The sequence below is a fragment of the Paramisgurnus dabryanus genome, chromosome 1 (assembly GCF_030506205.2).
Source record: "Paramisgurnus dabryanus chromosome 1, PD_genome_1.1, whole genome shotgun sequence".
NCBI classification, from domain to species: Eukaryota; Metazoa; Chordata; class Actinopteri; order Cypriniformes; family Cobitidae; genus Paramisgurnus; species Paramisgurnus dabryanus.
Window position 1 is genome coordinate 10,776,127 of NC_133337.1, and position 10,894 is coordinate 10,787,020.

General features: G+C 34.3%; 2 long non-coding RNA genes across 2 annotated transcripts; both read right to left on the minus strand.

The window, feature by feature from the left end:
* Nucleotides 1-7,501: 7,501 nt before the first annotated feature.
* LOC135747220 (uncharacterized) lies at nt 7,502-8,900 on the minus strand. The gene is made up of 4 exons (XR_010531803.2): nt 8,741-8,900; nt 8,357-8,434; nt 8,154-8,217; nt 7,502-7,811 (listed from the first exon to the last, which is right to left on the minus strand). It is a non-coding gene; the product is annotated as an uncharacterized lncRNA (long non-coding RNA).
* LOC135747217 (uncharacterized) lies at nt 8,897-9,765 on the minus strand. Its single transcript, XR_010531800.1, has 4 exons — nt 9,708-9,765; nt 9,536-9,607; nt 9,329-9,409; nt 8,897-9,030 (listed from the first exon to the last, which is right to left on the minus strand). It is a non-coding gene; the product is annotated as an uncharacterized lncRNA (long non-coding RNA).
* Between the last annotated feature and the right edge of the window lie 1,129 nt (nt 9,766-10,894).

Sequence of the window (10,894 nt, forward strand, 5' to 3'; positions counted from 1 at the left end):
AGAAAAGACAGGTTTTTCAAGTGAGAGCTTTTTCTTTCTCTTCTTTAAACATTTTAGATTTCATATGGGTGTGCGTGTGTGTGAAAGCATTTCTCTTGTGATATTACAGGAGGACCATTGACTGTATTTAGAGTTTTGCAAAAAGAGCCAGTTTCTTAGTGAATTAAGACTAATTTTAACAACAAGTTTAAACACTTGACAAAAATTTTCTTAAATCCCAGTGTGGCAGTCAAGTATTTAACTTTTTACAGTGATGTTTGTGTGCGTACTGATTTTTATTGATATTAATATTTAAAACTAAAATTGAAAAACATTGTTTTTACAGGTTCTACAGGTTTCTAAATGCAAGACAGAAAAAAACTGAATAATAATAATATATTGGTAATCATTTTATGTTAACTTTTCACCACAGTCTATACTGCATAAAAGTGCATATCTTTATAAATACTAAATATTGTACATAAAAGAAGTAAATGCATAAACCATACTGATGCAAAATCAAGAAGAGAGAATAATGAGAAACAAAAATGACCATAAATCTTTAATATCTTAGTTGCTATTGAGAGCAAATGGAAATGTTTGCTTAGATCTCCTGCTCCTGATGTTTGTCTCCATTAGAGTTTCAGAAGTTATCTTAATGTCACAAACTATAAGCTCAGATTTTCCTAGTCTGCATTTTAAATTAATTTTATTGATGATTTTGATACAAACTCAAACTTGTTTATGTGTTCCAAATACAGGTTATTTTTTTATCCATATTATTAATGAATTCAAACCATTGTCTCATTTGTTTCTATTTTTATTTGTCATAAACAATTTTAGGAGAAACATCAGAGATTAGGTTAATAAAGAGCAATACAATTAAATTTATTTTCACCTGGTTATACAAAATATATTTTTACTTATAAACAGATGCCGTTGTAGTTGTTGCAAGCTTATTATGTTCTCGTCTATATAGCTGAAATAATGTTATAGAATATTTCATCTTTTCGTATTTGAAGCGAGACATGTAATCTTTAAAAAAGGATCAGGATGCAATTATACATATTTCTGGAAAGAAAATAGCAAATACTACATCATTTGAATTGTAAAGCAAGATTTGTTTAAAAAATTGTTGTACATTAAGCTATGAGTTGTCTCTTATAGAAGAAAATATTTAATGAATGTTAGAATAAAGTTCAGTGGTGTCAAAAGTATTCATATTCATTACTCAAGTAGAAGTATAGATGCTAGGGTTTAAAAAGACTTTTGTAGAAGTTGAAGTATCAACTAGTGTTGTTTTTGGCGGCCTGTTTTAATTTTAGTTTTAGTCTAGTCTTTGTGTCAAGCTGACATTTTAGTTTTTATTAGTTTTAGTCAGTTCATACTCTTTTTAGTCTAGTCAAGTTTTAGTCGACTAAAAGTCTGGGCATTTTAGTCTTATTTTAGTCAGAATTATCCTTGACTATTTTTGTCTAGTTTTAGTCGACGAAAACTGGTGACATTTTTAGTCTAGTTTTAGTCAATGAAAATTGTATTTTAGTCTCTTTTTAGTAATGGAATTCTATTTAACCCAGTCAATATAGTATAAGTACCTAGCAGTAGTATAGACAAAACCAAAATTTTCTTTTAGCCAAACCCATTAAAAAAAGTTATCTTGTTATATTATACCTTATAGATATAAGAATACATCCATTTCAGACATGGAAGATGCTCTGATTGGAATTTACTTGATTTGAAGATATATATTTTACTTAATTTTATTTAACCTCTGAGTGAGTGACTTGACTGTAGGTAAAGAGTCTACATTAAAGTCTACATAATCAAAACAGAGTAGTCTAAGCAGAAACACACACACAGGGCCACTGCTGGTCAGATGGGTGCCATAAGCTGACTTTTACGGTGGTGCCACCTTTAGTTAAAAAACAACAACAAAATCACAACTATAGTAGGCTATGTGTGAGAATAGCACTTTATTAAAATGCTATAGCACTTTATTAAAATGCTATTGTTATCATTTATAATTGTATTTTGACAGCAACACAAACTACAATTATACAAATATGCAATATAGTATATCTGTATTTGTGTAGCTAATGGCACTATAATGTGACAAAGCTAATTTTACGTGTCAGTATAAATCCAAGCAGTTTTGGAGAATTACTAAATATCTTTCTTGTAAATAAATTAAAAGCCAGCTTTAAGAAACATCAGATGTCTATTAACAAAAGCAAAAGTTTGTATGTATGGTTATGTTCTAAATAATACAGCTGTTTGATTGATTTAACACTCAAGCATTCAGTTAAGAAAGTTTAGTTAATTCAAATAATAAATAAGGACACAGACCCTTGTTATTAGCATATAAGTTATAAAACAACGTCTTTAGCATATATATATTTACCTTGCTTCAAAACACAACGCAGCACATGTCATTTAAACGATTGAAGATGCAAACTGGTACATTGTTATATTATTTAAATCACACAGATAAGTTTGCGGTGCCAGCAGTCAACGCTATACATATTAACAGGCTTGTGAACTCACCTGAAAACGATGCACAGGTTTCATTTTGGACTTTTCATTTCCATTTGAAGACTTGATGCGGCGGTGTATTCGCGGGCGCAGCTGGCCATCAAACGTGACGTGTCGCGTGTTACTGCGCAAACGCATTGCGTATGATATCAAAGCATCGCGAGAACAGACTGCTCTGCATGCTTTCTAATCGCTCTCGCGGTACGTTTACGTATTTTTGCGGATCGATTTGCAGAGCGCCATTGAACACACATGATAATTTGCAGTCAGGTGGCGCCGTGGCGGGGTGCCAGGAGATGGCTAGACGAAATAACGTTATAACATTTCGTCTCGTCTCGTTTTGGTCAACGAAAATGAAGACACATTTTAGCATGGGTTTTATTTAGTAAACCACTTTTAGTCTCGTTTTTATTCGTCAACAATATTGTATTATACATTTTATTATAGTTTTCGTCACATGACCAGCATTTACGTTACGTCTCGTCTCGTTTTCGTCACGTGATAAAGGTTCGTTGACGAGGATATTTCGTCATACTTTTCGTTGACGAAAGCAACACTAGTATCAACTCAAGCTTTTTACTCAAGTAAAAGTGAAAAAGTACTGATGTTAAACTACTTAAAGTATAAAAGTAAAAGTAATGTAAGGAAAAAAATGTCATTAGAGAAAAAAGCCTAGGCCGCACCACAGGGGCCTTTTGTGCACTACCCTATCTCCTCTAAAAAATGTTTCTAAAGGCCATAATAACTATAGTGTTATATTAAAAATGTTAATGTTAAAAAATTTGGGATGCACTAGGGCCAGGGGTAGGCAACGTCAGTCCTGGAGTGTCGATGTCCTGCAGATTAGCTCCAACCCTTATAAAACCTTGGCTACCTGTAGTTTCAGGTGACTTACAAACCTTTATTAGTTTGTTCAGGTCTGCTTGATTAGACCTGTAGCTAAACACTGCAGGACATCGGCACTCCATGTTGCCTACCCCTGCACTAGGCTATCTGTTTCAACCACATACGGTATATGCCCATTAAAAATGAACGCATTTCGATACAATGCAAACAAATACATTAAAGCAGTGGTTCTCAAACTGGGGGTCGCGAGATGGTGCCAGGGGCCCCAGTTTTATAATATTTTATAAAATACATTACTTTATTATAAGTTCTGTGTAATTAAACCTCAGAAAAATAAGGCTACTAAACAAAAGCAATACATTGTATAATTTGATATGTTTTGTTTAATTCAAATTTTAAGTTTTAGAATGTTTACGTCATACATTTTCTTTGGGGGGCCGCGGAGGAATCCACTGTACACAAGGGAGGCCGCAAAAAAAATGTTTGATAACATCTGCATTAAAGAACCATATATGTGTACTACTGAGCATTAACATGTGTTCCATAGAGAGGAAGATATGATGATTAGTTGCCTATAAATATTGTAATGCTGCAAAAAGTCAAACTTCAGAGCAGGGCTGCTGCTGGCCAAACGTTTACAGTGGTGCCCTCTTTAGTTAAAAAACAACAAAATCACACACAACTATAGTATGTGTGAGAATAGAAATATGCTATTGTTTTCATTTATAAATGTATTTTGACAGCAACACAAACTACACATATGCAATTATATATTATGGCCTATATTTCTGCATCTGTACTTGTGTAGCTAATGGACTTTAGTATACTTTACTTTAGTCAGTATAAATCCAAGCAATTTTGGAGAATTACTAAATGTCTTTCTTGTAAGTAAATTAAAAGTCAGGTTTAAGGAAACAGCTGATGTCTATTAACAAAAGCAAAAGTTGGTATGTATGGTTATGTGTTTCATTGATTTAACACTCAAGCATTCAGCTAAGTAGGTTTTGTTAATGCAAATAAAATTTAGGGCAGTTATTAGCATATACAAAACAACAGATGTCTTTAGCATAGATATCTTTGCCATGGCTCAAAACGCAACGCAGCACCATGTCATTTAAGTTGAACAACTGAAGTTACATGATATAAATTGGTATTGTTATGCTATTTAAATCACACTGATGAGTTGGTGTCAGCAGCCAGCTAAACATTTACACAGGCTTGTGAATGTGAACTGACCTGAAAGTGATGCGCGAGTTTTATTTCGTACTTTTCCATTTGAAGACAGAATGCCGCGTTCTGTTACTGTACAAACAGGTGGCGGATGATATCTAAGCATCGCGAGAGCAAACTGCTCCGCATGCTTTCTAATCGCTCTCGCGGTTCTTTTATGTTTATCTGTGCAGCAGCATCGAACAAACTTTTGATCATCTGCAGTCAGCTGGGGGCGGGGATTGCGTACAAACCAATAGGGAGTCGGAATGGTCTATGTTTATACTTCTCATCCAACCACAATCGCATTCATCTGTATGATGCAATTTATCAAGATAGGTTTTTTTTAACGAAGTCAAGCCGGAATGTAAAAAAAAAGAAAACAAGCCAATATTAATAGAGGTAACGAGGCGATTTTTATAATGTAAGGAATAGATGTAAAAAGTCGACTGAAAAATAATTACTCCAGTAAAGTATAGATACCCAAAATATCTACTTAAGTAAGGTAACGAAGTATTTGTACTTCGTTACTTGACACCTCTGATAAAGTTTATGAAAAGATCTTCACAACTTCTAAAAGCAATCTTGAAAATAATTAATGCATGCTCTTAAATAACTTGGAGAATCTCTTGCCCAATAATTTTTTGGAATTGTCTGTGCATTTATGTGCATTTAGAATTAGAAATTAAAGATGAATGTAAAGTAACATAGACTATAAACAGTGAATAAGTTGTATGTTATGTTGGTGGCAAGACATGGTTATGATCTTAAAATTGCTTTCCATTAAAAAGAACTGAGATCAGTTGTTAGTAAGTCTGTGTTTATATCACTCTGTGGTTTTATTTTTTTATTTGAGATGCACTCATTTTAGTCTTACTACTGACAAAATGAATAACAACCCTTTGAATTTATGATATGGAAAACATAAAGAGACAAAACCTAAGTAGTACGTTATGAAATAAACATTCAACATTCCGCCTTTTTAGTTTTATCCCCTGCAATTTTCAAAGCTCCACTTATAAAAATAAGATGGTAAAAATATTTATTTTAAAGTATAAATAAAGAGGTCGCGGCTATTATTATCAGGGGTGCAAACTTGTCACCTTTTGGGTTTTGGATCATTCTTGTGATTCTTCTAGATCCGATTTTTGAAAACGGTTATGTTTTACAATTTATAATCACCTTTTTTGCTGCCGAAGTTTAAGCAGTCTGTGCAGATTAAGCACATATACTTAACATGTAGCAAGGCAATAGCGACATGCATTATTAAGGTAATGGGGTCCCTGTACATTCTACAGCGTTCATGTCTTTTATAAGAGGTGGAAAGTAACAAATTAGTTACAAAAGTTTCTTTGTGAACTTAAAATCTGTAATTTTACTTAAGTATGTTTTGTTTAAAGTATTGTATTTCATTACAACTTAAATCATATACATTACTGAGTAAAAAAAGCAAGGTGATAAAGGCGCCACGGATCATTGATTGATGGGGGGGGGGTGAACGTGCTAAACTCACAGAAGAACCATGGAAACGGACAAGACTGGTGCTAGCTGATGCAGACCCTCAATTCAATAATTTTTAAAGAAACCACTGGTAAGTTTTAAACAACCACATTCCACTGAGGCTAAGCAAGTGTCTAATTTCTATGGAAGGTAGGCTTCACGCTCGTCAGTACGGAATTGCTGACAGGGTTTTTACCGTTCATTTGCCAAGCTTTAAGCGAAGTCAAACACAACTTAAAGGAGACATATCATGCTAAATCCACTTTCTTAGCTCTTAAATGCATTTTGTTGTATGTTTGTAGTGTTTAGAAGTAAATAAAAGTTGAAATTAGTCTCTTCAGGTGCTTTGTTGATATCTTTATATTCTGTTTTGGTCATATTTTCCAACCTCCCAGCAAACATTTGGACGTGTGATGACCGTTGAAAAGACGTCCGTTCGTCACGTCCCGTCATGGTTGAAAAATAGTTCCAAAATGAAAATCCAACCGACGTCTTTGACGTCATCTGACCGTGAATCACACGTCTTTTCTGCACGGTCCGTGCACGTCTAAAAATGTCCTCTTCTGGACGGTAATATGAGTCTCTGCTTAATTCAGGCGTTATACTCACTTAAACGTGCATATAAAACAGGCTAGTTTGTACAATTGTAATAGGCAATTGTTAAGGTTCTTAAAATACAGAAATTCAGTCCAGTCAAACCTGAACGTCTTTATAACGTTGTAATCACGTGTATTTCACAAACACATTAAAGAACACATTATTTGTGGACATAAGCAAAAAAGGAAGCATGTTCTGATTTAGCACTTTTTATTTTTTTTTAAACCGTTTAACTATAATAACAATTTCAAAATACTTTATTATATAAAAGGATAGTTCACCCAAACATGTTTTTTAGTAATTTACTCTCTCTCATGTTTCAAACCTGTATACCTTTCTATGTTCTGCTGAACACAAAGATATTTGAAAGAATAGAAAGCAGAAAGCAGATCTCACAACCCATTACTACAATTGTAAAAAATTATTGACAGTTAGCTTGGTTACAAATTTTTTTCAATCTTTGTGTTCAGCAGAAAATAGAAATGTATACAGGTTTGAAACATGTGGGTAAGAAAATTATAACAATTTTCATTTTTGGGTTAACTCTCTCTTTAACACATTACAGCTGTTTGGCTTATTTAGTGTATTCACAACCCCCAGCTCTTCCTGGACCGTGCTTGAGGTGGTCTGCCATAGCTGCATCTATTTCCGAGTCTGTGGCATTTGGGCTCCACCTCTTCATAGCATCTGAGGGAAGAGAAGAATATGTTTCTTTTTAAAATAAATACAATTAAAATACAATACAATACAATATATAGTATAAAAGATGTTCTGCATTTAATAAGTGTTAGATCAGTTGTGGGGGAAACAGCATTCGTCCCCTCCCTCTATAAAACAACTGTGGTGCCCTTGAGAAAGACCCTTTACTAGGTTTGTAATTGTCAAAAAATGAACAGGACATTTCTGCTAAAGACAGGTGAGCTGTGATGTCCCCTGAATAGATAAAGCATAGCAACAAAAATTACATCAATATACAAAAACACGTTTTTTAGATCAACATATTCCCCAAATTACCTTGAATAACATAATACAAAGGTGTGCCTTTAAAAGACTTCTTTTCCAGATGTCCACCACCACTCATATTGAACTTTTCCAGATGTCCGCCACCCCTCATATTGAACTTTGCCATAAGACAATAAGACATCATTCTGTGAAAGAAATGTATGATTACTTCACCTTAGACAAATTACCTAAATGGTCAATAAATCACAATTAACAATAATGTGCAACATAGCATTTGCATACAATGTTCAAACATACACTATGTTTTAACATTTCACAACTACTCATCTATCATGTAACAAGTGCTATAAACTATATCATCATCCATAAGTTTTGATAGCAAGTAATGGCTTACACTGAAATTATGTTTGATTTCTTGTTTTCAGTATGGCTGACTGTTTGAGCCACTACAAACATTAAAACTTCTGATAAGTAATGTGTGACAGATTAAATTATGCAGGATTACACAATTCAAGAGAAATACATACCTGTTCATAACATTGTTCACGCCGTTTCTGACAGAATATCCAACAACTCAGACAGTTGCTGGACCTACATGTGAAAACAATTGAAATAATGTTATAGAAAGATAGATGGAATATTCTTTGTCACAATTTACGCAGATCAACTTGTTATCAACATCTTTGATGTATTCATAATGCAAAATACACAGTCATATAGCATTTCTTACTTCTTGCATTTGAAGCTGAGGCCATAGGCAAAGAATCAGGTAGTCTCCATCCTGTTAGTTTTTCTTGTGTTACCTCACCTGGACAAATATAGTTAATTATATGGTAGTGTAATATTTTAACAGTAAATAACTTCACAGTGTAATACTGCATTAGTTATGAAATTTAGCTGTCTGTACTTTTAGGTGTTTGTGGTTGAGCAATGACAGACATTATAAGCTCTGTATTTGTAATTATTAACTCAGATTCAGAGAAATGTTCATGTTTATTCTCTTAGCTGTGTTGTCACTAATGTAAAATCTAGGGCTGCACGATAAATCAGATGCGATATCATGCGCATCTCGTCAGTAAAGCAGGTTCCTTGATTAGTAGTAAATTGCCATCACCTGCTTTCAGATGGATGCTCTCTGGGATTGGTGTGCTCTCTGGGATTGGGGTGCCCTCTGGTACTGGGGCGTCAATCCAGAATTTGGGATTGTAGAGAATACTATATAGACATTTAAAACAAAAGTAATGAAAAATGATAAGTTATTTAAGGTAAGAAAGGACACATTAATGAATGAAAAACACCATAATTGTATGATTAAAAAATCCTCTTTAGGTGTATGACAATACACAAGAAAACAATACTATGCCTCCTTCGGTTGTCTGTAAGATGGCTGTTCATTATGTGACCCTGCAAAACAAATGACACCTTGCATGTAATTTCATTTAGTACAATAAACATACACATGCACAATGTATTTTAAAAAATACATAGTAGTGTAAAATATTAAATTAAATCACTTTTTATATCAAAGTTTTTGGATATTATGTTGACATTCAGGCAAAACCCTGACTCATGGAATAAAATTTTACCTAAAAATGAGAATGACATTATAAAGGCAAAAGTGTATGCACTTAGGAGCAAAGCAACGTGTTTGTATAATGTGGGAATGCACCAAAAAAATAACAAAAGTATCAGTAGCACGTACGTCTCATAGTGTCACAGCTTATTCTAGGGTATAGATCAATCACACCATCTTGATACCAATGTTTACTGTCATGAAGTGTGCCTGTGTAAACAAAATACACCAAAACAATTTATATACATTTTTGAGTTTCATATCAAAATATATAAAAGTCCTTTTTGAAAGAATCATGCTTTTTCGTAGTATTAAGCAAAGAAGTCAAAAACTTACAACTTAATGTAGGGTAGACAAAGTCAGGGGTCGGGCACGTCTCATCCAAGTGTGTTGGACACAAAACTTGATCTTTAGCACAAACAAGGACATATGACACATTAGAACATTAACAAATGTGTAGACTGTTTAAGCCATATCTACAAAAATTCATATCTACAGTTTTCCATACCTTTTTTTATTGTTTGTAGAATGCGCATCTTTATTTGGTTTGTGTTGATCTTCAACTGTAAATAAAACGAAATTGTAATTAATTATATTAACTCCACAATAACAACTCCAATTTGTTAAAGTGCCCATCTTATGACTGCTTTTCCACAAGTTATATAGGTGTATGAGTTCCATAAAGCATGTTTCAAAAGTTGTTTGCTCGAAATAGCTTGTAGGAAAAGATTGTTACCCATCTCTAGTAGCCTCTGTTTCAGGGCAGTTCAGATTGTGCCGTTTTGAGCTAGTCTTACATATTTATGAGCTGCTGCTCCTTTGATCACGCCCCACTACTAGCGTCATGTGATCGTGCGCATGCTCAGTGGTATCATGAGCAGTACAGACCATACTGTGTTATTATTTTATATATTATTATTATTAACGGTTTATGTTGCCAACAGACAAATCATGCAGAAAAGTATCACTAATAAGTACACTACAGGAGAAGAAACTCATGACACACAATGATTCCAGAGTAAATTGTGATGTTACGTTAGCAGTCACAACAATAAACTCGTTTTCCCTGGACAATGCTAACATATTCCAGTTATAAAACATTTTAGAACGCATTATTTTCGCAAATTACAGAAATTAAGACCCGGCGGGGGATGTATACTGCTTGTGGGCCGCGTGCTAATTGCTAGAAGCTAGCGGGAGGTCCGGACCGTAAAGTTATAAGAGGCTCGGAGGTTAGCCTCGTCAGAAAAGCCGGGGCGGTAAGGCCCGGTCTCGGTGTGTCAAACACATCATGACACACAAAGATTCCAGCGTAAATTGTGATGTAGCAGTCTGAACAATACACTCGTTTTCCCTGGACAATACTAACATATTCCCGTTATAAACATTTTCAAACGCATTATTTTTGCAAATTACAGAAATTAACACCCGGCGGGGGATGTATACTGCTTGTGGACCGCGTGCTGATTGCTAGAAGCTAGCGGGAGGTCCGGACCGTGTATATATCTATGCGGACCGTAAAGTTATTAGAGGCTCGCCTCGTCAGAAAAGCGTACGGTAGGGTTGCCAACCGTTCCGTATAATACGGAATCGTCCCGTATTTGACACATAAAATTCTTGTTCCGTATTGAACTGATACGGAACGCAGTTTGTTCCGTATTTTATGAAAATTAATTCAGTGCAAATACATGACAG